The sequence below is a fragment of the Hyperolius riggenbachi genome, chromosome 8 (genome assembly GCF_040937935.1).
Source record: "Hyperolius riggenbachi isolate aHypRig1 chromosome 8, aHypRig1.pri, whole genome shotgun sequence".
Taxonomy (NCBI): Eukaryota; Metazoa; Chordata; class Amphibia; order Anura; family Hyperoliidae; genus Hyperolius; species Hyperolius riggenbachi.
This window is the reverse complement of record NC_090653.1, coordinates 27105512-27128824: the sequence shown is the minus strand read 5'-3', so window position 1 is coordinate 27128824 and position 23313 is coordinate 27105512. Positions and strand designations below refer to the sequence as shown.

The window sequence follows — 23313 nt, the reverse complement described above, 5'->3', positions numbered from 1 at the left end:
TGCAGCACTACTACTTCCAGTAATAGCTGCTGCAGCAGCGATCATTACAGCGGCACAACGCGAAGAAACCACCGCATGCCGCATGGGCAGAGCGGCGGAGTCCGCGTTGGATGCGGCGGATTGTGTGCATAGCAATACTACTGACACTGTGGTTGGACGCGGGGAAGCCGCCGCTTGCTTGGAGAGCGGTGCGGCAGCTCCCGCGCTAGAATCAGCGGACACATTGCAAAACATGTCTGGTGTGGCTGGGGCTGCTAGTCCACACAGGTTCAGAAGGACGCGCGCGCGCGTTGAGAGGCAGAGCTTATATGACAGCCAGAGAAGAGTCAGCTGACCAAGCTGGTCAGCTGACATTTTCACCACCTTCCATTGGTCCAGCACTTAGGGGTGGCGCTTGAGAGCGCTGTAGTATATATACTGGGTGCTGGTCATTTCTCTGGTGTCTGGCGTTCCGATCACTACGTGGTAGCACTCAGACCTTGTCAGTATCTGTGTTCTAGCATAGTTTCCAAAGGTGTTGATGATCACGGAGCTCACACCTTAGCATTAGGAATTGAACTGTATTATTTGTTATGACCTTCTGCCTGCCTGACTATTCCTCTGAACTCTGATTCTGTACCTTGCTATTTCTGATATCCTGTTGCCAAATTCTGCTCGTTCCTGGACTCTGCATCTGCCTCCTGATTCTGTACCTTGCTATTCTGATACTCCGTTGCCAAACCCTGCCTGTTCATTGGATTCCGTATCTGTCTCCTGAATCTGTACCTTATCTGTCTGTGTGTTTACGACCTGGCTTGCCCGACCTCGTGAACTGGCCTTACTGTTAGAGGCAGTTCCCAGACCTGTTAGTGACACCTTCTCTCTGGTGTCACTCACGCTCTGTCCTTCCCACGTCCTGCCAAGCTCCTCCCCCGGGAGAATCTAGGCTAGCGGAAGGAACATCCTCCTGTGCAGCATTCCCTACTGCTTCTGTACCTATTCCTGAGGTACAGTCCTCAAAGTGTTACTGCTACTCCAAACACTCACTTCTCTCTCAGGTGTCCAGAGGTTAGAGATATATCTGATTATCGGTGATACTGCAGATCATCAATAATCGGGTATATATCTGCATTCTCGGTGATACTGCAGATTACCGGTAATCAGACCCTCTCTGTGTTACACCGATAGTTACATTTAGATTTGTAATTACGTACACTCCAGGCAGTAAAAACATTAAGGCAGATGCCTTGTCCAGATGTTTCGAGCCAGAGACAGCACAGCCCTCAGAACCAGAGCCCATTGTTCCACAGAAGGTAGTGCTGGGAGCCACAGAGACTTGGAGAGACTGGACGGAGATTTTGAGTCCCTTTCAGCAGGATGTCCCTGAGGGAAAGCCTGAAGGGGTTATGTTTGTGCCACTGCCATTTCGTCTCCAGATTTTGCAGATGTTCCACTTGCACAAAAATGCCGGGCATCCAGGGGCCTCCAGAACGCAAGACTTGGTTGCTAGATGTGCTTGGTGGCCTTCGCTGGCAACAGACTGCAAGGAGTATGTTAGAGAGTGTGCAGTGTGTGCGAAAAGCAAGCCCTTCCTTCTGGCACCTGTGGGAACGTTGCAGCCTTTGCCCACCCCGAGTGAACCATGGACCCATTTGTCCATGGATTTTGTAGGTGAGCTTCCTAGGTCTGAAGGCATGTCGGTCATCTGGGTGGTAGTCGACCGGTTCAGCAAAATGGCCCATTTCGTGCCCTTGAAGGGACTCCCCTCGGCCCAGGAGTAGGCCGATCTTTTTGTCACCCACGTTTTCCGACTCCATGGCATTCCGGAAAACATAGTGTCAGATCGGGGAGTCCAATTTGTTTCCAGATTTTGGAGGGCATTTTGCCATCAAATGGGCATGGAACTGTCATTTTTGTCGGTCTACCAGACACAGACCAATGGTCAGACGGAGAGGACGAATCAATCATTGGAACAGTTCTTGAGGTGTTATGTGGCGAAAGCACAAAATGATTGGGTCAAGTTCTTGCCATACGCAGAATTTGCACACAATAATTTGAAGAGCTCTTCCTCTGGGTTCGCTCCGGTTCAGGTGGTAACTGGAAAGTTGCCCAAGTTTTCCCCATTGCCAGTGACCTCCACTCCGTTTCCAGCTCTGGAGGCTTGGTAAGAGTCATTCAAAACCACTTGGGGAATCGTGATAAGTAATTTGGAAAAGGCTTTTCAAAGTCAGAAAGGTCAAGCTGACAAGAAACGATCCGTTGAGTGGAAGTTCCAACCAGGAGACCTGGTCTGGGTGTCCACACGCCATTTAACCCTGAAACAACCCTCGGCCAAGTTAGGTCCCAGGTTTGTGGGCCCTTTTTCGGTGACTAGGAAGATCAACAACGTTACGTATACCATTGATCTCCCTGCCAGCATGCGTGGTGTAAGATCTTTTCATGTGTCCCTTCTTAAGCCAGCAGTTCACGTAGGTTCCATTCCTCCTCCTCCTATAATGATAGACGGCCAACCTGAGTATGAAGTAGAAAGGATTTTAGACTCACGGGTAGTGCAGAACTCGCTACAGTATCTGGTGCACTGGAAGGGGTATGGTATGGAGGAGAGATCATGGGTACCTGAGGGTCGAATGCATGCGGACGAATTAAGAAGGGAATTCCACACTCGATATCCGGAGAAACCGGGTAGGAGTTGTCCGGAGTCCACTCCTCCGGGAAGGGGGGTACTGTGAGGAAATGCGGAAAAGCCGCCGCTTGTACTCAGAGTAAGGCGGCTGATTCCGCGTGCAACATGGCAGCTGGCGTGCAGTCAGAGCGCGGAAAAAACGCCGCATGCCCAGACAGCAGGGCGGCGGATTCCGCCTCCAACGCGGCAGGTTACACGCATAGGCCGACCCCTATCAGTAATGCTGAATGCGGAGAAAACGCCGCACGCACAGACGGTGGTGCGGCGGATTCCGCATCCAACACAGCGGAAACATTACAACATATGTCTGGTGTGGCTGGGACTGGTAGTCCACACTGGTTCAGGAGGACGCGCGCGCAGAGAGGAAGGGCCTTTATGACAGTCAGAAGGAGGTCAGCTGACCAAGCCGGTCAGCTGACAATTTCAGCAGCTTTCATTGGTCCAGCACTTAGGGGAGGCGCTGGAGAGCGCTTGAGTATATGTACTGGGTGCTGGACATTTCTCTGGTGTCTGGCGTTGCGATCACTACGTGGTAGCACTCAGACCTTGCCATTATCTGTGTTATTAGACAGTTTTGTAGGTGTTGATGATCACGGAGCTCACACCTTAGTCTAGGATTCTGTATATTGTTATTATCTAGCTTAGTTCCTGGAGTGTGAGAATCTTGGAGCTCACACTCAAGTCTAGGCATTGTTGATTATTTGTTATGACCTTCTGCTTTCCTGACCATTCTTCTGATCTCTGACTTTGTACCTTTGCCATTCTGATACTCTGTTGCCAAACTCTGCTAAGTCTAAGGATCCCGCTTCTGTCTCCTGTCTTTGTACTTTATCTGTCCGTGTGTTAACGACCTTGCCTGCCCGACCTTGAGAGCTATCTCCACAGTCTAGAGATAGCTCACAGATCTGTGGGTGACATCCTTCCTTGGTGTCACTCATACTCTGTCCTTCCTACTCTAGCCTGACCCTCCCGTCGGGAGAGTCTCAGGCCTGCGGAAGGAACGTGTGATTGTGCAGTTCTCCTTACTGCTGTGCACCTGCTCCTCAGGTGCAGTCCTCAAAGTATTACTGTTGCACCAAACACTCTTATTACTCAGGTGTCCAGAGGTTAGAGATATATCTGATTATCGGTGATACTGCAGATCATCAATAATCGGGTATATATCTGTATTCTCGGTGATACCGCAGATCACCGGTAATCAGACCCTCTCTGTGTTACACCGATCGTTACAGTCTATGAATATTACGCAACAAAACCAGCGTTTTTAAAAATGCAGGTTTGAAAACGCATATAAGACGCATATGTGGCCCATAGCACTGGCGTAAAAATAGGGGCTGCAGCCCCTGCTCCCGCGGGGGGGTCCGGGACCCCCCTGGGGCCCGCTTTGGGCCGTTTTGGGGGGCGGGGCTGGAGGGGTCACAGCATGAGGGGAAAGCCATGGCCACACTCGGCAGGGAGGGGGGATGTTCCTCCCCTCCCTCACCTCGGGGCTCTCCCCTCTGCGCTCCCCTCCAGCTTAAATTACTGTCTGGGCAGCGGTGGGCAGTGTCTGGGCAGCGGCAGCTACATACCTTCCGTGCGCTCCAGTGTGCGTTCCTCTCTCTAGTCTCTGATGCGACATCCTGAAACAGGAAGTCGCATCAAGGACTAGAGAGAGGAACGCACGCTGGAGCGCACAGAAGGTATGTAGCTGCCGCTGCCCAGACAATGCCCGCCGCTGCCCAGAAAGTAATTTAATCTGTAGGGGAGTGTGCTGAGGGGAGAGCCCCGAGGTGTCCCCCCTCCCCGCCGAGTGTGGCCATGGCTTTCCGCTCATGCTGCGACCCCACCAGCCCCCCCTCAAAATGGCCTGAGCGGGCCCCAAGGGGGGCCCACTCAAAATTTCTGCAGAGGGGCCTGGTGGGGCCTAGTTACGCCGCTGCTTGGCTGGCCACCTTTGTTAAGTCTTCAGTCTGTTCACTATAGGCTGACTCGGAAAAAAAGACAAAAATAACCAAACCGCTTTCTTCTGTCGCATAGCTGTTTGGAAAGGGAGACTATGTGCAGCTTCTGCTGATGGAGGTCTCCCTGCATGCCTCTTGGCAGTCACACACTGCCTCCTAGGTATGATCCCATGATCTGGATCTGAGTTAACCCCCTTGCCGTTCCAATTGTGTCGGCAAGGGGGCGGAGCAGCACTTTTTTTTTTTTTGCTTTGCCGTCAGCCCGTCACCCATGTCACTCTTTCCCATTATTACACTCTTCCTCTTCCCACTGCTCCTTCCTGCCAGACCTTCATCGGAGAGCTCTGTGCTTTCACAAATGGGAAATTGCATGGTGTGTACCAGGCATAAGACCAAGGAGGAAGTTGGACTATTTGGAAGACATGCAAGACATGCAAAGCTCTCAAGGGAGATTCCAAATTTCTGGAAAAAAACATGCAGCATAAATTAGCAACCAGCTTTCATCCCGTCATTTTTCTCCTCAGCGTTCATGTGGATGAAAAAGAAAATGTAAAAACCCCTTTAACTCAGATCCAGATCATGGAATCATCCATAGGAGGCAGTGTGCGACTGCCAAGAGGCATGCAGGGAGACCTCCATCAGCAGAAGCTGCACACAGTCTCCCTTACCAAACAGCTATGCGACAGAAGAAAGTGGTTTGGTTCTTTTTGTCTTTTTTTCCGAGTCAGCCTATAGTGAACAGACTGAAGACTTAACAAAGATGGCCAGCCAAGTGCAGGACTCCTGCATAGGGAGTCAATCCAGCGGTAAAGACAAGCATCTCAAGGAAGTGTCGCTGCTGCGTGAGAGATTAAGAAAGAAGAAGGGGGCCTTCCCTGACTGGGAATCAAACCCGGGCCGCGGCGGTGAGAGCACCGAATCCTAGCCACTAGACCACCAGGGAGAGATGAAAGAACATCCACATGAACGCTGAGGAGAAAAGTGACAGGATGAAAGTTGGCTGCTAATTTGTGCTGCGTGTTTTTTCCAGAAGGTTGGAATCTCCCTTGAGCGCTTTGCATGTCTTCCAAATAGTCCAACTTCCTCCTTGGTCTTATGCCTGGTACACACCATGCAATTTCCCATTCGTGAAAGCACAGAGCTCTCCGATGAAGGTCTGGCAGGAAGGAGCAGTGGGAAGAGGAAGAGTGTAATAATGGGAAAGAGTGACATGAGTGACGGCGAAACAATTCATCACGGCATGGATCGTTCGGGTGCCGCCGCGTGCTGTTCTCTGTGGAGTTGACTTATTTTCCTGTCAGAAGGCTTGGAAGCCTTCATCTCTCCCTGGTGGTCTAGTGGCTAGGATTCGGTGCTCTCACCGCTGCGGCCCGGGTTTGATTCCTGGTCAGGGAAGGTCTCCTTTTTTTCTTGATCTCTTCACGCAGTAGCGACACTTCCTTGAGTCGCTTGTCTTAACCGCTGGATTGACTCCTTATGCAGGCTCCATTGCCTGCAACAGTAAGATGGTAAGAGCAGTAAAGCCTGGTACACACCATGCAATTTCCCATCAGATAGATGGGTCAAATAGATCATTTCTGGCAGGTCCAATCTGATTCCCGATCGTTTTTCTGATCGATTTGCATAGAAGTGACCGGAATATCGATCAGAAAAACTATTGACTCATCTATCTGATGGGAAATTGCATGGTGTGTGACAGGCATAAGACCAAAGAGGAAGTTGGACCATTTGGAAGACATGCAAGACTGCAAAGCTCTCAAGGGAGATTCCAACTTTCTGGAAAAAACATGCAGCACACATTATCAGCCAGGTTTCACGCCGTCATTTTTCTCCTCAGCGCTCATGTGGATAAAAAAAAAAACGTAAAAACCCCTTTAACTCAGATCCAGATCATGGAATCATCCCTAGGAGGCAGTGTGCGACTGCCGAGAAGCATGCAGAGAGACCTCCATCAGCAGAAGCTGCACACAGTCTCCCTTTCCAAACAGCTATGCGACAGAAGAAAGCGGTTTGGTTCTCTTTGTTTTTTCCGAGTCAGCCTATAGTGAACAGACTGAAGACTTAACAAAGATGGCCAGCCAAGTGCAGGACTCCTGCATAAGGAGTCAATCCAGCGGTAAAGACAAGCATCTCAAGGAAGTGTCGCTGCTGCGTGAGAGATTAAGAAAGAGGCCTTCCCTGACCGGGAATCGAACCCGGGCCGCGGCGGTGAGAGCGCCGAATCCTAGCCACTAGACCACCAGGGAGAGATGAAAGAACATCCACATGAACGCTGAGGAGAAAAGTGACAGGATGAAAGCTGGCTGCTAATTTGTGCTGCGTGTTTTTTTCCAGAAAGTTGGAATCTCCCTTGAGAGCTTTGCATGTCTTCCAAATAGTCCAACTTCCTCCTTGGTCTTATGCCTGGTACACACCATGCAATTTCCCATTCGTGAAAGCACAGAGCTCTCTGATGAAGGTCTGGCAGGAAGGAGCAGTGGGGAGAGGAAGAGGGTAATAATGGGAAAGAGTGACATGAGTGACGGCAAAGCAATTCATCACGGCATGGATCGTACGGGTGCCGCCGCGTGCTGTTCTCTGTGGAGTTGACTTATTTTACCGTCAGAAGGCTTGGGAGCCTTGATCTCTCCCTGGTGGTCTAGTGGCTAGGATTCGGCGCTCTCACCGCCGCGGCCCAGGTTTGATTCTCGGTCAGGGAAGGCCTCGTTCTTTTTTCTTGATCTCTCACGCAGCAGCGGCACTTCCTTGAGTCGCTTGTCTTAACCGCTGGATTGACTCCTTATGCAGGCTCCATTGCCTGCAACAGTAAGATGGTAAGAGCAGTAAAGCCTGGTACACACCATGCAATTTCCCATCAGATAGATGGGTCAAATAGATCATTTCTGGCAGGTCCGATCTGATTCCCGATCGTTTTTCTGATCGATTTGCATACAAGTGACCGGAATATCGATCAGAAAAACGATCGGAAATCCTATCGGATCTGTCAGAAATTATCTATTGACTCATCTATCTGATGGGAAATTGCATGGTGTGTAACAGGCATAAGACCAAAGAGGAAGGTGGACCATTTGGAAGACATGCAAGACTGCAAAGCTTTCAAGGGAGAATCCAACTTTCTGGAAAAAACATGCAGCACACATTATCAGCCAGGTTTCACCCCGTCATTTTTCTCCTCAGCGTTCATGTGTATGAAAAAGAAAATGTAAAAACCCCTTTAACTCAGATCCAGATCATGGAATCATCCCTAGGAGGCAGTGTGCGACTGCCAAGAGGCATGCAGGGAGACCTCCATCAGCAGAAGCTGCACACAGTCTCCCTTTCCAAACAGCTATGCGACAGAAGAAAGCGGTTTGGTTCTTTTTGTTTTTTCCGAGTCAGCCTATAGTGAACAGACTGAAGACTTAACAAAGATGGTCAGCCAAGTGCAGGACTCCTGCATAAGGAGTCAATCCAGCGGTAAAGACAAGCATCTCAAGGAAGTGTCGCTGCTGCGTGAGAGATTAAGAAAGAGGCCTTCCCTGACCGGGAATCGAACCCGGGCCGCGGCGGTGAGAGCGCTGAATCCTAGCCACTAGACCACCAGGGAGAGATGAAAGAACATCCACATGAACGCTGAGGAGAAAAGTGACAGGATGAAAGCTGGCTGCTAATTTGTGCTGCGTGTTTTTTTCCAGAAAGTTGGAATCTCCCTTGAGAGCTTTGCATGTCTTCCAAATAGTCCAACTTCCTCCTTGGTCTTATGCCTGGTACACACCATGCAATTTCCCATTCGTGAAAGCACAGAGCTCTCTGATGAAGGTCTGGCAGGAAGGAGCAGTGGGAAGAGGAAGAGGGTAATAATGGGAAAGAGTGACATGAGTGACGGCAAAGCAATTCATCACGGCATGGATCGTTCGGGTGCCGCCGCGTGCTGTTCTCTGTGGAGTTGACTTATTTTACCGTCAGAAGGCTTGGGAGCCTTGATCTCTCCCTGGTGGTCTAGTGGCTAGGATTCGGCGCTCTCACCGCCGCGGCCTGGGTTCGATTCTCGGTCAGGGAAGGCCTCCTTCTTTTTTTCTTGATCTCTCACGCAGCAGCGGCACTTCCTTGAGTCGCTTGTCTTAACCGCTGGATTGACTCCTTATGCAGGCTCCATTGCCTGCAACAGTAAGATGGTAAGAGCAGTAAAGCCTGGTACACACCATGCAATTTCCCATCAGATAGATGGGTCCAATAGATCATTTCTGGCAGGTCCGATCTGATTCCCGATCGTTTTTCTGATCGATTTGCATACAAGTGACCGGAATATCGATCAGAAAAACGATCGGAAATCCGATCGGATCTGTCAGAAATTATCTATTGACTCATCTATCTGATGGGAAATTGCATGGTGTGTAACAGGCATAAGACCAAAGAGGAAGGTGGACCATTTGGAAGACATGCAAGACTGCAAAGCTTTCAAGGGAGAATCCAACTTTCTGGAAAAAACATGCAGCACACATTATCAGCCAGGTTTCACCCCGTCATTTTTCTCCTCAGCGTTCATGTGTATGAAAAAGAAAATGTAAAAACCCCTTTAACTCAGATCCAGATCATGGAATCATCCCTAGGAGGCAGTGTGCGACTGCCAAGAGGCATGCAGGGAGACCTCCATCAGCAGAAGCTGCACACAGTCTCCCTTTCCAAACAGCTATGCGACAGAAGAAAGCGGTTTGGTTCTTTTTGTTTTTTCCGAGTCAGCCTATAGTGAACAGACTGAAGACTTAACAAAGATGGTCAGCCAAGTGCAGGACTCCTGCATAAGGAGTCAATCCAGCGGTAAAGACAAGCATCTCAAGGAAGTGTCGCTGCTGCATGAGAGATTAAGAAAGAAGAAGGAGGCCTTCCCTGACCGGGAATCGAAACCGGGCCGCGGCGGTGAGAACGCCGAATCCTAGCCCCTAGACCACCAGGGAGAGATGAAAGAACATCCACATGAACGCTGAGGAGAAAAGTGACAGGATGAAAGCTGGCTGCTAATTTGTGCTGCGTGTTTTTTTCCAGAAAGTTGGAATCTCCCTTGAGAGCTTTGCATGTCTTCCAAATAGTCCAACTTCCTCCTTGGTCTTATGCCTGGTACACACCATGCAATTTCCCATTCGTGAAAGCACAGAGCTCTCTGATGAAGGTCTGGCAGGAAGGAGCAGTGGGAAGAGGGTAATAATGGGAAAGAGTGACATGAGTGACGGCAAAGCAATTCATCACGGCATGGATCGTTCGGGTGCCGCCGTGTGCTGTTCTCTGTGGAGTTGACTTATTTTACCGTCAGAAGGCTTGGGAGCCTTGATCTCTCCCTGGTGGTCTAGTGGCTAGGATTCGGCGCTCTCACCACCGCGGCCCGGGTTCGATTCCCGGTCAGGGAAGGCCTCCTTCTTTTTTCTTGATCTCTCACGCAGCAGCGGCACTTCCTTGAGTCGCTTGTCTTAACCGCTGGATAGACTCCTTATGCAGGCTCCATTGCCTGCAACAGTAAGATGGTAAGAGCAGTAAAGCCTGGTACACACCATGCAATTTCCCATCAGATAGATGGGTCGAATAGATCATTTCTGGCAGGTCCGATCTGATTCCCGATCGTTTTTCTGATCGATTTGCATACAAGTGACCGGAATATCGATCAGAAAAACGATCGGAAATCCGATCGGATCTGTCAGAAATTATCTATTGACTCATCTATCTGATGGGAAATTGCATGGTGTGTAACAGGCATAAGACCAAAGAGGAAGGTGGACCATTTGGAAGACATGCAAGACTGCAAAGCTTTCAAGGGAGAATCCAACTTTCTGGAAAAAACATGCAGCACACATTATCAGCCAGGTTTCACCCCGTCATTTTTCTCCTCAGCGTTCATGTGGATGAAGAAGAAAACGTAAAAACCCCTTTAACTCAGATCCAGATCATGGAATCATCCCTAGGAGGCAGTGTGCGACTGCCAAGAGGCATGCAGGGAGACCTCCATCAGCAGAAGCTGCACACAGTCTCCCTTTCCAAACAGCTATGCGACAGAAGAAAGCGGTTTGGTTCTTTTTGTTTTTTCCGAGTCAGCCTATAGTGAACAGACTGAAGACTTAACAAAGATGGCCAGCCAAGTGCAGGACTCCTGCATAAGGAGTCAATCCAGCGGTAAAGACAAGCATCTCAAGGAAGTGTCGCTGCTGCGTGAGAGATTAAGAAAGAGGCCTTCCCTGACCAGGAATTTAACCCGGGCCGTGGCGGTGAGAGCGCCGAATCCTAGCCACTAGACCACCAGGGAGAGATGAAAGAACATCCACATGAACGCTGAGGAGAAAAGTGACAGGATGAAAGCTGGCTGCTAATTTGTGCTGCGTGTTTTTTTTCCAGAAAGTTGGAATCTCCCTTGAGAGCTTTGCATGTCTTCCAAATAGTCCAACTTCCTCCTTGGTCTTATGCCTGGTACACACCATGCAATTTCCCATTCGTAAAAGCACAGAGCTCTCTGATGAAGGTCTGGCAGGAAGAAGCAGTGGGAAGAGGAAGAGGGTAATAATGGGAAAGAGTGACATGAGTGACGCAAAGCAATTCATCACGGCATGGATCGTTCGGGTGCCGCCGCGTGCTGTTCTCTGTGGAGTTGACTTATTTTACCGTCAGAAGGCTTGGGAGCCTTTATCTCTCCCTGGTGGTCTAGTGGCTAGGATTCGGCGCTCTTACCGCCGCGGCCCGGGTTCGATTCCCGGTCAGGGAAGGCCTCCTTCTTTTTTCTTGATCTCTCACGCAGCAGCGGCACTTCCTTGAGTCGCTTGTCTTAACCGCTGGATTGACTCCTTATGCAGGCTCCATTGCCTGCAACACCGGAAAATTTATACTTACCTACCGGTAATTTTCCTTTCCTGTTGAATCTTCATGGCAGCATACTACGGGTTAGCCCCGCCCACTAACCCTGCCAGGACCAGTCACTATAAATTTTTGCTCCACCCCACCTGCACTGCTTTTTGTTTCTAGTACTGCATTTAGACTGTCGAGTTCAGGGTGGGTCCCTCGTATGCTGCCATGAAGATTCAACAGGAAAGGAAAATTACCGGTAGGTAAGTATAAATTTTCCGGTTTCCTGTAGAATCCATGGCAGCATACTACGGGACTTAACTAGATAAATAAATGGGAGGGATTTCATATGTCATGCCCAAAAACAAATAAATTTATTAATCTCACATACATCAGAAGATTGTCTGAACATATGTTTTATACAAGAAAATATTCACAAGTCAGGTATCTGTTGTCGACAGCTGTGCTGAGGAAAGTACTGTCCTTCCGAATTGGGCCGTAGAGGATGCCCCCGGGTCTACCCTGTAATGGTTGATGAAGGTGTTGGCCGAGGACCAGTTTGCCGCTCTACATATCGTCTCTGATGAGACTCCTGCCAGAGCTGCCCATGAGGTGGAGATTGCTCTAGTAGAATGCGCGGTTACGTTTTCCGGTGGTTGTGCCCCTGCTGCTCTATATGTTTCCTTAATCGTTCTCACGAGCCATGAGGCGATCGTTCTTGTTGCTGCAGGTTGTCCTCTGCGGTAGCCTGTGGGTATTACAAATAACCTGTCTGTTTTGCGAATCTCTTTAGTCTCCCTTAGATATTTCTTTAGAAGTATTGGTATGTTTAGCGAATTCGGTTCCGCCGCTGATTCATCTACAAATACAGGCAGATTCCACTCCTGGTTGAAGTGAAAGGCAGATGAGACTTTTGGGACAAACTGTAGGTTAGGTGTTAATGTCACTCTGTCAGGGAAGAATTGAAGATGCGCCGGATCGATGGTAAGAGCCTGGATCTCGGATACTCGACGTGCAGAGGCAATCGCCACCAAGAAAACAACTTTGAGCGTGAGGTTCACCAAGTTGCAATTTTCCAGAGGCATGAATGGTGTTCTTGACAACCCCAGGAGCACTGTGGGCAAGTCCCACTGTGGATATTGGTTACGTCTCGGTGGTCTCAACTTGGTTACCGCCCTGATAAACTGTAAAACCAAAGGGTGGACTGCCCATCTCTTATCTGTTAGTGCAGAAATGGCGGAGATTTGGCCCTTTATCGTTCTCACTCCAAGACCCATGTCAAGCCCTACTTGTAAGAATTCCAATATAATAGATATTGGTGGGTCCATCGGATCTATGCTTCTTTCCGTCATAAAGGATGTGTATTTATCCCATACTCTATGGTATGTTCTATTTGTAGACAGCTTCCTCGCTTTCAGCAAGGTTTCGGTAACCGCGACCGAGCATCCTATTTCCGCCAGTTTCCTCCTCTCAACTTGCACGCCGTCACTTGAGAATTTCGGGATGAGGGTGCAGTATCTCCCCCTGGCTGAGCAACTCCCTGGGACACGGTAGTTTGAATGGAGGTTCTACTAACAGTTCCTGCAACAGGGGGAACCATGGCCTGCGCGGCCACCAAGGAATGACTGCTAATACCGTCACTTCCTGTTTCTGTATTCGCTTGAGAAGGTGGGGAATCAGTGGTGTCGGTGGGAACACATATGCGAGAGTGCAATTCCATTGTGCTGTTATTGCGTCCCAAGCTTGTGCCTGCTTGCAACGAAATCTTGTTATGAATAATGCGCATTTCGTGTTCTGTGGCGTTGCCATTAGGTCTATCTGCGGTTTTCCCCATTTGTGGCAGATCAGTTCGAAGATGCGAGGGTTGAGTGACCACTCGTTGTGATCTACCCAACCTCGACTCAGGGTATCTGCTGTCAGGTTCTGAGTACCTGGTATGTGTATAGCTGATAGTAATGTCAGGTTCTCCTGCGCCCAGTTCATAAGCGGAGCTACCTCCCTCAGTAGTGTTCCACTGCGAGTGCCCCCCTGATTCCTGACGTAGGCCACAGCCGTTGTATTGTCCATTCTGAGGGTGACAGATTGTCCCTTTATTTCCTCCGCAAAGTATCTGACTGCGTTCCAAGCTGCCCGGATCTCCAATATATTGGCAGGTGTCCCCCTCGTGGGTGTTCTCCATTTGTTCTGAACATATGAGTGCCCCAGATGAGCTCCCCATCCCCATAGGCTTGCGTCGGTCGTGATGTATAACGGGGTTTGCTCCCGAATCCTGTGATGAACCTGCAGGTTGCTCGCTTGTTTCCACCATTTCAACTCGTCCTTCATACACTGTAGGATTCTTATTTTCTGTTCGTAATCTTGTCCTGTCCACTGATTCAGAAAGAGTCTTTGTGATCTTCTCATGTTCCATCTGGCCCATCTGACCATAGGTATAGCCGCCACCATCGTTCCGATTATTCTCATACACTGTCTCGCTGTCAATAGCGTTGCTGTGTGTGCTTCTGACATTCTCTGAATGGTTGAATAGATCTTCTCCTGAGGCATCTTTATTGCGTTGTCTACCGTGCTTATCTCTGCTCCCAGGAAGATTAGAGTCTGTGTTGGCACTAGTTTGCTCTTCTTCCAATTTATTAGCCATCCCAGAGCTTGTAGGGTGTCGAGTAAGATCTTCCTGCTCAGGATCAGCTTTTCCTCTGAGGATTCTATAAGCAAGATGTCGTCTAAGTAGTGATGCGTTCGCAGGCCCTCCTCCCTGAGGGCTGCGATTACATTTACCAGAATCTTCGTAAATGTTCTCGGTGCCGTGCATATACCAAAGGGCAGCACCCTGAACTGAAAATGGAGCTCTCCTATGGCGAACCTGAGGAACCTCTGGAATTCTTGGTGAACAGGTATGTGTAAATACGCATCCTCTAAGTCGACCGCCAATAACCAATCTTCTAGGTGAATTGAGGGAATTATGGTTTGTAACGATTCCATCTTGAATCTTTCTTGTAGGATATAACTGTTCAGTATTCTTAAATCTAGCACAGGTCGTAGCTCCCCTGACTTTTTTGTAACGAAAAATAAAGGGGAGTAAACTCCCTTGTTCCTTTCTTCGTACGGAACGTGAATGATTGCTTGTTTCTCCAGCAATTCCTCTACGTATGTCTGAAGTACCTGCAGTCTGTCCTGCACTGTAGGTATTCTTGTGGCCACAAACAAATTCTCTGGTGGTTGGGTTCTGAAAGTCCACGAGTGTCCCTCCTGTAATGTCTTTGTTACCCACCAGTTTTTGAACTTCTCCGCCCACAGATGGGCATAGTTCGCTAATCTGCCCCCTACTGCTTCTCTGTGAGCGGTCGTATATTCAGAAGGATTTCTGATCCTGAGTGCTGGTGTTAGCGCGTTGTTTATTGTATTTTGAGAGGGTTGATTGTGTGCCTGGCCACTTCCGACGAAAATTCTGAGATGATCTGTTAAATCTGAAGTCTCTTTGTCTGGATTGGAAGGGTCTTTTATCCCCGGGCCTCTGTCTCCTTAGGCGCCTATCCTGAGGGAGCAGCCCAGACTTGCCTCCCGTTACTCTCGATATAGCGGATTCCAACTTGCTTCCAAATAGATTTTGACCGTCATAGGGAATTTTACACCACGTAATACGTGAATTGGGGTCGGCTGACCATGGCTTTAACCACATAGCGCGCTTCATAGTGACCGTATGGAGCATTGCGCGACTGGAGCATCTTAACACGTCGAATGCGGCCTCGCCTATGAAGTCGGAAGCGAGTTTAAACTCATCGAGAGCTGAACAGATAGTCTTATTATCTACTCCTGCCTGGACTGCCCCCTCAAGATTATCCGCCCAGGTTCTTATGGCCCTTGCCACCGATGTGAGCGCTATTGCCGGTCTGCAGGCATTTCCCATTGCAACGTAAGCTCGCCTAATGTCCTGATCCATCCTCCTATCCAACGGGTCTTTAAAGGCTACCGAGTCTTCGGCAGGGAGGGTAACATGTCGTGCGAGTCTGGTTACTGCCGCGTCTACTACTGGTGCCCCTTCTAGCTTATTAATTAGTTCACCCTCTATGGGATATAATTTTCCTAATCTATTCGCCAATGGCGGTTTTCTGTCCACTTTAGACCATTCTTCTTGAAATATGTCCTTCACCTCCTCCATAATGGGGAAAGATAGTACCCTCTTCTTGAGATGCGGGTAATACGTCTTAGATTTGCTAGGGGGTTCCTCTGGTTCCTCCCATTCTATCGCTTCACGGACAGATCTTACAAACGGGGGCACAAGTGCAAAGTCAAACCCTACTGCAATCTCCTCTGTGTCCTCAGTGTCGTCTATTGGGGAATTATCGTCTTGATCTCTAGGCTTTGGGCTAGCATCCGTAGAGGTATTAGCTTGTTCCTTAAGTGTCTGCTGAACTATATCTTTAATAAGTGAGGGGAGATCCTGCTCCTGAGGTATTTCCTCTACTGGAAATGCAAAAAAACAGTCCGAGCAAACAAGTTTTCCCGGCATTGTCTTGTGTCCACATGCCCAACACTGATCGGCGTCAGGTTGTTTACAGGGTCCTCTTCTACTCTGTGTCTTCTGAGAAGACTTGGAATACTGAGTGGATGAGGAGGAGGCTCCAGGCTGGGGTTCATTGCTGAAAGACACATAAGAATATATTATATTCTCAGTGTGCAACTGAACCTCCTTAAAAAAAAAAAATAAATAAATAAATAAATAAATAAATAAATAAATACATAAAAATATATCTATATATCTAGTGCAAACTTAAAAACGCTGCCTACCTAGAGTCTTGAGGCTGATCTGTTTGCTGGGAAGTCTGATCCATGATTTACACAGATCACTGAAAACAGATGATATATACATTAGAAATCCATTACCCTGAAATGTAAACAGAGTTTGCAGGGATATATTAACAGTGCACCGTACCTGCAACGCTGTTGTAGCTGTGTTTGGGGAGAGGAAGGGATGCAATACACTTGTCCTGAAATATACAGACATTACCCCATTAGTCCAGCACTTTACACTAGCCTGATTTGAAATGTATCAAAAGCGCAGGGCTGCATAGCCCCTCTCACCAGATCCATGTGTGGTCAGTCCGTCTGTCCTCCTTGCTACAGCGTTAGCTACCAGTCCACGCTGAGCTAAATGGAGCTGTGAGGACGGCATCTTAGGTCACTTCCTGTTAACCCGGAAGTGAAGGCTGGAACACACAGGGGAAAGTCCTCCCCGAGCAGCAACCATCCTGGAGCGCATCCCAGCAACACAGGCTCCAGCCTCGGGGGGAGGTCCTTCCCAGTGCTGCCCGGACATGCTGATTTACAGCATATAGTCTTTCTGCACCCCCGAAAAGATCAGCAGAAAAGGGGGCGACTTCCTCTGACCTACTGCCACATTTAGTGGCCCTGATCAGAGCTTCGCATAGCGGAGGGGACCATGCGGAGGCTGTCAAGAAAACAGCAGGTAGGCAGAAAATAAAAACGAAAAGGAAAAACCTCAACTAGTCCCGGCTAGGACGGGAAAAAAAAAGCAGTGCAGGTGGGGTGGAGCAAAAATTTATAGTGACTGGTCCTGGCAGGGTTAGTGGGCGGGGCTAACCCGTAGTATGCTGCCATGGATTCTACAGGAAAGTAAGATGGTAAGAGCAGTAAAGCCTGGTACACACCATGCAATTTCCCATCAGATAGATGGGTCGAATAGATCATTTCTGGCAGGTCCGATCTGATTCCCGATCGTTTTTCTGATCGATTTGCATACAAGTGACCGGAATATCGATCAGAAAAACGATCGGAAATCCGATCGGATCTGTCAGAAATTATCTATTGACTCATCTATCTGATGGGAAATTGCATGGTGTGTAACAGGCATAAGACCAAAGAGGAAGGTGGACCATTTGGAAGACATGCAAGACTGCAAAGCTTTCAAGGGAGATTCCAACTTTCTGGAAAAAACATGCAGCACACATTATCAGCCAGGTTTCACCCCGTCATTTTTCTCCTCAGCGTTCATGTGTATGAAAAAGAAAATGTAAAAACCCCTTTAACTCAGATCCAGATCATGGAATCATCCCTAGGAGGCAGTGTGCGACTGCCAAGAGGCATGCAGGGAGACCTCCATCAGCAGAAGCTGCACACAGTCTCCCTTTCCAAACAGCTATGCGACACAAGAAAGCGGTTTGGTTCTTTTTGTTTTTTCCGAGTCAGCCTATAGTGAACAGACTGAAGACTTAACAAAGATGGCCAGCCAAGTGCAGGACTCCTGCATAAGGAGTCAATCCAGCGGTAAAGACAAGCATCTCAAGGAAGTGTCGCTGCTGCGTGAGAGATTAAGAAAGAGGCCTTCCCTGACCGGGAATCGAACCCGGGCCGCGGCGGTGAGAGCGCCGAATCCTAGCCACTAGACCACCAGGGAGAAATTAAAAAACATCCACATGAACGCTGAGGAGAAAAGTGACAGGATGAAAGCTGGCTGCTAATTTGTGCTGCGTGTTTTTTTCCAGAAAGTTGGAATCTCCCTTGAGAGCTTTGCATGTCTTCCAAATAGTCCAACTTCCTCCTTGGTCTTATGCCTGGTACACACCATGCAATTTCCCATTCGTGAAAGCACAGAGCTCTCTGATGAAGGTCTGGCAGGAAGGAGCAGTGGGAAGAGGAAGAGGGTAATAATGGGAAAGAGTGACATGAGTGACGGCAAAGCAATTCATCACGGCATGGATCGTTCGGGTGCCGCCGCGTGCTGTTCTCTGTGGAGTTGACTTATTTTACCGTCAGAAGGCTTGGGAGCCTTCATCTCTCCCTGGTGGTCTAGTGGCTAGGATTTGGCGCTCTCACCGCCGCGGCCCGTGTTCGATTCCCGGTCAGGGAAGGCTTCCTTCTTTTTTCTTGATCTCTCACGCAGCAGCGGCACTTCCTTGAGTCGCTTGTCTTAACCGCTGGATTGACTCCTTATGCAGGCTCCATTGCCTGCAACAGTAAGATGGTAAGAGCAGTAAAGCCTGGTACACACCATGCAATTTCCCATCAGATAGATGGGTCGAATAGATCATTTCTGGCAGGTCCGATCTGATTCCCGATCGTTTTTCTGATCGATTTGCATACAAGTGACCGGAATATCGATCAGAAAAACGATCGGAAATCCGATCGGATCTGTCAGAAATTATCTATTGACTCATCTATCTGATGGGAAATTGCATGGTGTGTAACAGGCATAAGACCAAAGAGGAAGGTGGACCATTTGGAAGACATGCAAGACTGCAAAGCTTTCAAGGGAGATTCCAACTTTCTGGAAAAAACATGCAGCACACATTATCAGCCAGGTTTCACTCCGTCATTTTTCTCCTCAGCGTTCATGTGTATGAAAAAGAAAATGTAAAAACCCCTTTAACTCAGATCCAGATCATGGAATCATCCCTAGGAGGCAGTGTGCGACTGCCAAGAGGCATGCAGGGAGACCTCCATCAGCAGAAGCTGCACACAGTCTCCCTTTCCAAACAGCTATGCGACAGAAGAAAGCGGTTTGGTTCTTTTTGTTTTTTCCGAGTCAGCCTATAGTGAACAGACTGAAGACTTAACAAAGATGGCCAGCCAAGTGCAGGACTCCTGCATAAGGAGTCAATCCAGCGGTAAAGACAAGCATCTCAAGGAAGTGTCGCTGCTGCGTGAGAGATTAAGAAAGAGGCCTTCCCTGACCGGGAATCGAACCCGGGCCGCGGCAGTGAGAGCGCCGAATCCTAGCCACTAGACCACCAGGGAGAGATTAAAGAACATCCACATGAACGCTGAGGAGAAAAGTGACAGGATGAAAGCTGGCTGCTAATTTGTGCTGCGTGTTTTTTTCCAGAAAGTTGGAATCTCCCTTGAGAGCTTTGCATGTCTTCCAAATAGTCCAACTTCCTCCTTGGTCTTATGCCTGGTACACACCATGCAATTTCCCATTCGTGAAAGCACAGAGCTCTCTGATGAAGGTCTGGCAGGAAGGAGCAGTGGGAAGAGGAAGAGGGTAATAATGGGAAAGAGTGACATGAGTGACGGCAAAGCAATTCATCACGGCATGGATCGTTCGGGTGCCGCCGCGTGCTGTTCTCTGTGGAGTTGACTTATTTTACCGTCAGAAGGCTTGGGAGCCTTCATCTCTCCCTGGTGGTCTAGTGGCTAGGATTCGGCGCTCTCACCGCCGCGGCCCGGGTTAGATTCCCGGTCAGGGAAGGCCTCCTTCTTTTTTCTTGATCTCTCACGCAGCAGCGGCACTTCCTTGAGTCGCTTGTCTTAACCGCTGGATTGACTCCTTATGCAGGCTCCATTGCCTGCAACAGTAAGATGGTAAGAGCAGTAAAGCCTGGTACACACCATGCAATTTCCCATCAGATAGATGGGTCGAATAGATCATTTCTGGCAGGTCCGATCTGATTCCCGATCGTTTTTCTGATCGATTTGCATACAAGTGACCGGAATATCGATCAGAAAAACGATCGGAAATCCGATCGGATCTGTCAGAAATTATCTATTGACTCATCTATCTGATGGGAAATTGCATGGTGTGTAACAGGCATAAGACCAAAGAGGAAGGTGGACCATTTGGAAGACATGCAAGACTGCAAAGCTTTCAAGGGAGATTCCAACTTTCTGGAAAAAACATGCAGCACACATTATCAGCCAGGTTTCACCCCGTCATTTTTCTCCTCAGCGTTCATGTGTATGAAAAAGAAAATGTAAAAACCCCTTTAACTCAGATCCAGATCATGGAATCATCCCTAGGAGGCAGTGTGCGACTGCCAAGAGGCATGCAGGGAGACCTCCATCAGCAGAAGCTGCACACAGTCTCCCTTTCCAAACAGCTATGCGACAGAAGAAAGCGGTTTGGTTCTTTTTGTTTTTTCCGAGTCAGCCTATAGTGAACAGACTGAAGACTTAACAAAGATGGCCAGCCAAGTGCAGGACTCCTGCATAAGGAGTCAATCCAGCGGTAAAGACAAGCATCTCAAGGAAGTGTCGCTGCTGCGTGAGAGATTAAGAAAGAGGCCTTCCCTGACCGGGAATCGAACCCAGGCCGCGGCGGTGAGAGTGCCGAATCCTAGCCACTAGACCACCAGGGAGAGATGAAAGAACATCCACATGAACGCTGAGGAGAAAAGTGACAGGATGAAAGCTGGCTGCTAATTTGTGCTGCGTGTTTTTTTCCAGAAAGTTGGAATCTCCCTTGAGAGCTTTGCATGTCTTCCAAATAGTCCAACTTCCTCCTTGGTCTTATGCCTGGTACACACCATGCAATTTCCCATTCGTGAAAGCACAGAGCTCTCTGATGAAGGTCTGGCAGGAAGGAGCAGTGGGAAGAGGAAGAGGGTAATAATGGGAAAGAGTGACATGAGTGACGGCAAAGCAATTCATCACGGCATGGATCGTTCGGGTGCCGCCGCGTGCTGTTCTCTGTGGAGTTGACTTATTTTACCGTCAGAAGGCTTGGGAGCCTTCATCTCTCCCTGGTGGTCTAGTGGCTAGGATTCGGCGCTCTCACCGCCGCGGCCCGGGTTCGATTCCCGGTCAGGGAAGGCCTCGTTCTTTTTTCTTGATCTCTCACGCAGCAGCGGCACTTCCTTGAGTCGCTTGTCTTAACCGCTGGATTGACTCCTTATGCAGGCTCCATTGCCTGCAACAGTAAGATGGTAAGAGCAGTAAAGCCTGGTACACACCATGCAATTTCCCATCAGATAGATGGGTCGAATAGATCATTTCTGGCAGGTCCGATCTGATTCCCGATCGTTTTTCTGATCGATTTGCATACAAGTGACCGGAATATCGATCAGAAAAACGATCGGAAATCCGATCGGATCTGTCAGAAATTATCTATTGACTCATCTATCTGATGGGAAATTGCATGGTGTGTAACAGGCATAAGACCAAAGAGGAAGGTGGACCATTTGGAAGACATGCAAGACTGCAAAGCTTTCAAGGGAGATTCCAACTTTCTGGAAAAAAACATGCAGCACACATTATCAGCCAGGTTTCACCCCGTCATTTTTCTCCTCAGCGTTCATGTGTATGAAAAAGAAAATGTAAAAACCCCTTTAACTCAGATCCAGATCATGGAATCATCCCTAGGAGGCAGTGTGCGACTGCCAAGAGGCATGCAGGGAGACCTCCATCAGCAGAAGCTGCACACAGTCTCCCTTTCCAAACAGCTATGCGACAGAAGAAAGCTGTTTGGTTCTTTTTGTTTTTTCCGAGTCAGCCTATAGTGAACAGACTGAAGACTTAACAAAGATGGCCAGCCAAGTGCAGGACTCCTGCATAAGAAGTCAATCCAGCGGTAAAGACAAGCATCTCAAGGAAGTGTCGCTGCTGCGTGAGAGATTAAGAAAGAGGCCTTCCCTGACCGGGAATCGAACCCAGGCCGCGGTGGTGAGAGCGCCGAATCCTAGCCACTAGACCACCAGGGAGAGATGTAAGAACATCCACATGAACGCTGAGGAGAAAAGTGACAGGATGAAAGCTGGCTGCTAATTTGTGCTGCGTGTTTTTTTCCAGAAAGTTGGAATCTCCCTTGAGAGCTTTGCATGTCTTCCAAATAGTCCAACTTCCTCCTTGGTCTTATGCCTGGTACACACCATGCAATTTCCCATTCGTGAAAGCACAGAGCTCTCTAATGAAGGTCTGGCAGGAAGGAGCAGTGGGAAGAGGAAGAGGGTAATAATGGGAAAGAGTGACATGAGTGACAGCAAAGCAATTCATCACGGCATGGATCGTTCGGGTGCCGCCGCGTGCTGTTCTCTGTGGAGTTGACTTATTTTACCGTCAGAAGGCTTGGGAGCCTTCATCTCTCCCTGGTGGTCTAGTGGCTAGGATTCGGCGCTCTCACCGCCGCGGCCCGGGTTCGATTCCCGGTCAGGGAAGGCCTCCTTCTTTTTTCTTGATCTCTCACGCAGCAGCGGCACTTCCTTGAGTCGCTTGTCTTAACCGCTGGATTGACTCCTTATGCAGGCTCCATTGCCTGCAACAGTAAGATGGTAAGAGCAGTAAAGCCTGGTACACACCATGCAATTTCCCATCAGATAGATGGGTCGAATAGATTATTTCTGGCAGGTCCGATCTGATTCCCGATCGTTTTTCTGATCGATTTGCATACAAGTGACCGGAATATCGATCAGAAAAACGATCGGAAATCCGATCGGATCTGTCAGAAATTATCTATTGACTCATCTATCTGATGGGAAATTGCATGGTGTGTAACAGGCATAAGACCAAAGAGGAAGGTGGACCATTTGGAAGACATGCAAGACTGCAAAGCTTTCAAGGGAGATTCTAACTTTCTGGAAAAAACATGCAGCACACATTATCAGCCAGGTTTCACCCCGTCATTTTTCTCCTCAGCGTTCATGTGTATGAAAAAGAAAATGTAAAAACCCCTTTAACTCAGATCCAGATCATGGAATCATCCCTAGGAGGCAGTGTGCGACTGCCAAGAGGCATGCAGGGAGACCTCCATCAGCAGAAGCTGCACACAGTCTCCCTTTCCAAACAGCTATGCGACAGAAGAAAGCGGTTTGGTTCTTTTTGTTTTTTCCGAGTCAGCCTATAGTGAACAGACTGAAGACTTAACAAAGATGGCCAGCCAAGTGCAGGACTCCTGCATAAAGAGTCAATCCAGCGGTAAAGACAAGCATCTCAAGGAAGTGTCGCTGCTGCGTGAGAGATTAAGAAAGAGGCCTTCCCTGACCGGGAATCGAACCCAGGCCGCGGTGGTGAGAGCGCCGAATCCTAGCCACTAGACCACCAGGGAGAGATGAAAGAACATCCACATGAACGCTGAGGAGAAAAGTGACAGGATGAAAGCTGGCTGCTAATTTGTGCTGCGTGTTTTTTTCCAGAAATTTGGAATCTCCCTTGAGAGCTTTGCATGTCTTCCAAATAGTCCAA

General features: G+C 48.8%; 13 non-coding genes across 13 annotated transcripts; 6 read left to right on the top strand and 7 right to left on the bottom strand.

Annotated features, from left to right (window-relative positions):
* Positions 1–6779: 6779 nt before the first annotated feature.
* Positions 6780–6851, bottom strand: TRNAE-CUC (transfer RNA glutamic acid (anticodon CUC)). Its single transcript has one exon. It is a non-coding gene; the product is annotated as a tRNA-Glu (tRNA).
* Positions 6852–8119: 1268 nt separating this feature from the next.
* TRNAE-CUC (transfer RNA glutamic acid (anticodon CUC)) lies at positions 8120–8191 on the bottom strand. Its single transcript has one exon. It is a non-coding gene; the product is annotated as a tRNA-Glu (tRNA).
* A 381-nt stretch (positions 8192–8572) lies between these two features.
* On the top strand, positions 8573–8644 carry TRNAE-CUC (transfer RNA glutamic acid (anticodon CUC)). The gene has a single exon. It is a non-coding gene; the product is annotated as a tRNA-Glu (tRNA).
* Positions 8645–9914: 1270 nt separating this feature from the next.
* Positions 9915–9986, top strand: TRNAE-CUC (transfer RNA glutamic acid (anticodon CUC)). The gene has a single exon. It is a non-coding gene; the product is annotated as a tRNA-Glu (tRNA).
* A 7757-nt stretch (positions 9987–17743) lies between these two features.
* TRNAE-CUC (transfer RNA glutamic acid (anticodon CUC)) lies at positions 17744–17815 on the bottom strand. Its single transcript has one exon. It is a non-coding gene; the product is annotated as a tRNA-Glu (tRNA).
* Positions 17816–18196: 381 nt separating this feature from the next.
* TRNAE-CUC (transfer RNA glutamic acid (anticodon CUC)) lies at positions 18197–18268 on the top strand. Its single transcript has one exon. It is a non-coding gene; the product is annotated as a tRNA-Glu (tRNA).
* Positions 18269–19083: 815 nt separating this feature from the next.
* TRNAE-CUC (transfer RNA glutamic acid (anticodon CUC)) lies at positions 19084–19155 on the bottom strand. Its single transcript has one exon. It is a non-coding gene; the product is annotated as a tRNA-Glu (tRNA).
* A 381-nt stretch (positions 19156–19536) lies between these two features.
* On the top strand, positions 19537–19608 carry TRNAE-CUC (transfer RNA glutamic acid (anticodon CUC)). Its single transcript has one exon. It is a non-coding gene; the product is annotated as a tRNA-Glu (tRNA).
* Positions 19609–20423: 815 nt separating this feature from the next.
* TRNAE-CUC (transfer RNA glutamic acid (anticodon CUC)) lies at positions 20424–20495 on the bottom strand. The gene has a single exon. It is a non-coding gene; the product is annotated as a tRNA-Glu (tRNA).
* Positions 20496–20876: 381 nt separating this feature from the next.
* Positions 20877–20948, top strand: TRNAE-CUC (transfer RNA glutamic acid (anticodon CUC)). The gene has a single exon. It is a non-coding gene; the product is annotated as a tRNA-Glu (tRNA).
* An 816-nt stretch (positions 20949–21764) lies between these two features.
* TRNAE-CUC (transfer RNA glutamic acid (anticodon CUC)) lies at positions 21765–21836 on the bottom strand. Its single transcript has one exon. It is a non-coding gene; the product is annotated as a tRNA-Glu (tRNA).
* Positions 21837–22217: 381 nt separating this feature from the next.
* On the top strand, positions 22218–22289 carry TRNAE-CUC (transfer RNA glutamic acid (anticodon CUC)). The gene has a single exon. It is a non-coding gene; the product is annotated as a tRNA-Glu (tRNA).
* An 815-nt stretch (positions 22290–23104) lies between these two features.
* Positions 23105–23176, bottom strand: TRNAE-CUC (transfer RNA glutamic acid (anticodon CUC)). Its single transcript has one exon. It is a non-coding gene; the product is annotated as a tRNA-Glu (tRNA).
* Between the last annotated feature and the right edge of the window lie 137 nt (positions 23177–23313).